Source organism: Pinus tabuliformis, chromosome 9 (genome assembly GCF_031772625.1).
Source record: "Pinus tabuliformis cultivar Carrire ecotype Pingquan chromosome 9, CPIR1, whole genome shotgun sequence".
NCBI lineage: Eukaryota > Viridiplantae > Streptophyta > Pinopsida > Pinales > Pinaceae > Pinus > Pinus tabuliformis.
The window spans coordinates 196,252,743-196,257,604 of NC_142307.1; the positions used below are offsets into that span (position 1 = coordinate 196,252,743).

General features: G+C 30.5%; 1 pseudogene; it reads right to left on the reverse strand.

Moving 5' to 3' along the window:
• Positions 1-4,522: 4,522 nt before the first annotated feature.
• Positions 4,523-4,615, reverse strand: LOC149147821 (U6 spliceosomal RNA; annotated as a pseudogene).
• Positions 4,616-4,862: the final 247 nt, after the last annotated feature.

A 4,862-nucleotide genomic window follows, 5' to 3' on the forward strand; every position in this document is an offset into this window, starting at 1 on the left:
GTGGCACTAGTGATTATGGTTTATGCTACCAAGGAAGACTAGGATTGGACAGAGTGTTGGATATTCATGGCTTTGTTGATGCAGACTGGGCTGGAGATCTGGATCAGAGAAGATCTACAAGTGGGTATGTGTTTAACCTATTTGGAGGTGCAGTCAGTTGGATGAGTAAGAAACAATCTATAGTGGCACTATCAACTACAGAGGCAGAATACATGGCAGCCATTCATGCAAGCAAGGAAGTAGTTTGGTTGCAGAGATTGTGTTCAAGTATGAGGTTAATACAGGAAGCTATAAGGATAGACTGTGACAGCCAAAGTGCAATTTTCTTGGCAAAGAACCCTGCATATCATTCAAAGACAAAGCACATTGATGTTCAGTATCACTTTGTGAGGGATATGATAAAAGACAAAAAGGTGTTGATGGTAAAGGTGGACACTTTGAAGAATATTGCAGATGCATTGACAAAATCTGTGAGCTCTAAGAAGTTCTCTTGGTGTAGAGAAACAATGGGCGTTTCAGGGCTGGAAAAATGACTAAGCTCTCTTGTGGCCCCCTGTGGAAAGAAAACAACAAGTGGGAGAATGTTGGGTTGTGTTATATTCTTTCCACGACTAGCCCACGTAGTTAACCGGGGGGTTAGAGGGGGGCAAAGCACCCCCTTCGTTGCGCCGATTGTGTAGCGGGGGGGGGGGGGGTCACAGGGGGTTTGAGGTGTACTCGTAACCCCACTTCATGGGGTCCGGGGTAGACCCACCTATGGTTTTTTGCATGATTTTCGCACATGGTTTTGGACGTGATGGTTTTCGGTCCATGGTATTGGATGCTTCAGCTGTATAAATATGTATTGTAATATTGAAAGGAACATAATGAAAAATCAAGCTGGTAGTCCCGGTTTTGGGATCCAGGGGAAAATCTCTGTGTGTTATGTGTTTTGTGTGTTATGCTCTCGCATTGTTTATTTTCTGTGTTTTAGAATTCATATGCAGGTAATTTCTGTATGGGGTTAAAACCTACATGACATATGACTAAGAAGATCTTATGAGATATATAAGATGACTAACAAAGTAAAACTATTCATTGTTATCAATAAAAACTCAAAAGTAGATTAATTAATATGGTTTATGTTATGGTCTACATAATCTAATATATACTATTGGATATAAAGATAAAATATACATTTTACTATAAATATTTTTGCATTGCTTTGGATCATAAGATACACTAATATTAATAAGATTGAATGCATATTATATAAACCTTTTAAAAATTAAAAAAACTAAACTTATAATAAATTGACCATACGAATATTAATAAAATTGAATGCATAGTATCTAAACCTTTTAAAAAATAAAAAACTAAACTTTTAATAAATTGACCTTGTGGATCTCCTAACATCATGTCATAGGATTATGTTATGCTTTTCTCCTTCATTATTACATTCTCACACAACATTGAAGCTTGAACATGTATGAAGTACTAAAGGAAAATTAAAACAATAATTTGGTCGGTGCTTTATTTTACCCTACTCCAATGTGCCTCATATCCCTAACATGTTTTCCTCCATAAAATATCTTAACCTACCTTGTTAGATATGTTTGTGTTATGCACCAATGTGTAGCTATGTTTAGTACAATTCAAAATCCATTTTCTAAATAAAATAATTTAATGGGACCTTATGCAATGCTCCTTGTATAAAGATACATCAATGCAATGGTCTATTTAGAGCACACTAGAGCAATGGTATGTTTAGTGCACATTGCACAACAATCATTTTAAAACTTATTATACTACACATTGTATCACTTGAATCAATGTAGCTATTTTATTTAGTGCATTAACATTTTTTTATTATCAAATGTTAGCCTAATGTAGTGTGCATGGCATTGTACAAATGGGTGCCTCTTCCTTTTAAATTGTCATTTTAGCAAAATTTAGGTTTTGTATTAACCCTAAAACTAGCATGTTTGGTAACACAATGTACATGTGTGTTGTACTTAATAACAAGCATCAGGAAAATTATATGTTTTCCTTACCATGTTGCATCTTTTTCAATGTATGTATTTTACAAAAATTGAGCGTGGGAGGATGTATAACTATCAAGAGAGAGAGGGGTGTTATGAAAATGTAATTGTCGAGACTTTAAAAGTTTATGTGCTCGAAAAACACTCTACTAAAAACTTTTCCATGTCTATTCACCTCCACTAAAAAGAGAACAAGAACAAGTGTGTTTGTTAAAAGTTTTATTAATTGGTGTTTTCTTTCTAGTGCTTCCTTCTTTGTTGGGGGGCATTCTCTTACTTAGCTTCTATATCATGAGCTCAAGGTGTCATGAGAGCCATTAATCTTAGCTTCTATATCATGAGCTCAAGGTGTCATGAGAGCCATTAATATTATTACCCTTTCATAGGTCTTATGGAGATGGTGCCTAAGCCAGACTTGTGATTTTTATGATGGAAAGTAGGTATATATGCTTTTGTCTCTTAATATTTGATGTAGTTTAATTGTTCTATATTTTGGTCTTTTTGTCAAAATTTGATGATAAAATTCTTTGAAAAAAAATTAATTTTCCATTATTTATATTTTGTTTTGAATGCATAAATGGACTGAATGTCCAAAGAAACCTTTAGAGCACTTAAATTGTGTGGAATATATAACTAAAATTTACAATCCAACAAATCCATTAACCACAAAATTTACTCAAAAAAAATCAAAACATTAGATAATTAAACTACACTTTTACATTTTAACATCATCCTAGATTTCACAAAACCCTTTATCCACATACAAAGGTATAAAATTATATATTTTGTAAAAAAAGGAGAGGAAAGAAAATTACTAACTAATATATTGAGATTCCATCTAAAAGTAAATGTGAAAAAATAATGTACTTGTTTTTTCCAAGTTTGTTTGAAGTTTAGTGCTTTGATATATGAATGCCAATATACTTTTTTCTTATGGGTTAATGAAAAAAATTAAATTGTATATGAATGATTATTTTTTAATCATTAATGTTTAATTAATTTAAAATACAAATAAATTTATTTTTATAACTAATAATAATTTAAATATGAGGAACTCACAAATTTAGGATCGATACAATTATATTAGTAAATATGATTGATATATGTTTATCATTATTTTTTATCTTTTACAATTAATGGGTTGATTCACATGGTGTTATTTGTTATTTGATAATTTGTGTGGTGAATTCATCATTGTATTAGGTAAATGTAAAAGGATACATATTGATAACCGGAATAAGAGATAACTAGAATATATCAATATATTTCATTTATGACCATTAGATAAAGATTTAGATTAAAATATAAATAAATATAAGAATCTTCCCTAAAAATTACCTATCAACATAAATAAAAACAGCGTTTATAAAAGATCTCAACAATTTTCATAACAAAAAAAATAAATTAATATATTGTATAGTAAAAGTAAGTTTTATTATACACAACCACATTCAAATTTCTTTTATTGTTATTTTAACGATGTAATTAAAGACCATTATTATTTCAGATGTAACTAAAAACAAATTGATTGAATTATTCAATTTGCACAAAGAAAACAAGGCAGATTTTGTTATCTTTTAGAAAAACAATTTACTACAACTATCACGTTATTATTTTTTTAAACGATTCCAACTGACTCACTCATCGTTTTTGTAATTTTTTATATAATCATCACATTTCTTATATTCCATAAATAACATTATTACATTCTTATTCTTTTATCTCCATATTAAACTCAAAACATATTCAAACCAAAAAATACATAAAATAATTAAACAAACTAAATCACCCACCCAACCACATATATTTATATATTATATTTGCTTCCGCATTAATCCTCAATCATTATACCAGAGGATCAAAGTTTATGATGCGTCATTATCACTGGTCTAATTCTCAAGAAAATAAAAGTACTAAATTATATATATTTACAAAATCTTGATATGAAATTAGAGATAATTTTGTATAGTGATTAAAAGTTTCTGGAAATTTATAATCACTTCAATTATTTAAAAAAAAAATATTATTAATAAAGTGGAAGATTAAAGTCGTCTCTCAAGTTTCTTACCACTTCCACTTAATCGATGAATGGTTGATCAAGTTTGCAACGCTCAGCGGCTTTTGAAAATCAGGTGGGAATTGGAAGTAAAAAGATGTTTCATTTACCATGATGATTGCCTGGAATATCTCGTGGGACCACTGCCTACAAGGATGCCATGTATGGATTCATATCATGTCTTCCATGCCATGTCATTCATAAAAAAATATGCGGGTAAATAAAATTTACGATACCATTCATGCCACGTGGAAATGATAGTTAAGAATAATATTTGACTTTTTGACGGCGACGGCTTACTAACCCTGTTCCTCATTTTTGTGATGGATTGAGATGTCAATTTGCCAACAACCCGGACGGAAGATGCCAACAACCGCGGGAGGGTGGAATTTCATCTGGTAGGCAAAGTACTTTTTCAGAAGAGGATTTTTTTTTTTTTTTTTTCTCTCTGATTTGTACGCGTCATTTTTGCGCAGGGTTCATGTTAATCTTTTCTGTGTCGTTCTAATTTTATCGGATTGTCTGGGCATTAATAACTCTTTCTAAAAAAATATTAACCTTCAAAAATATGTTTGCCACTGTTCCAAACCCATAAATAGAAACGGGCAGTGAAAAGCCAAACTCATAAACAGAAACGGGCAGTGAAAATTTGTAAATTTAAATAGTTCAAATTGATTTATGATTGGTAAAATGGCTTTCAAATTTTATCATTTTTAATTTTTAAATTAAATAATAATAATAATAATAATATATATATATATACTTTAAATTAAATTAAAATAGAT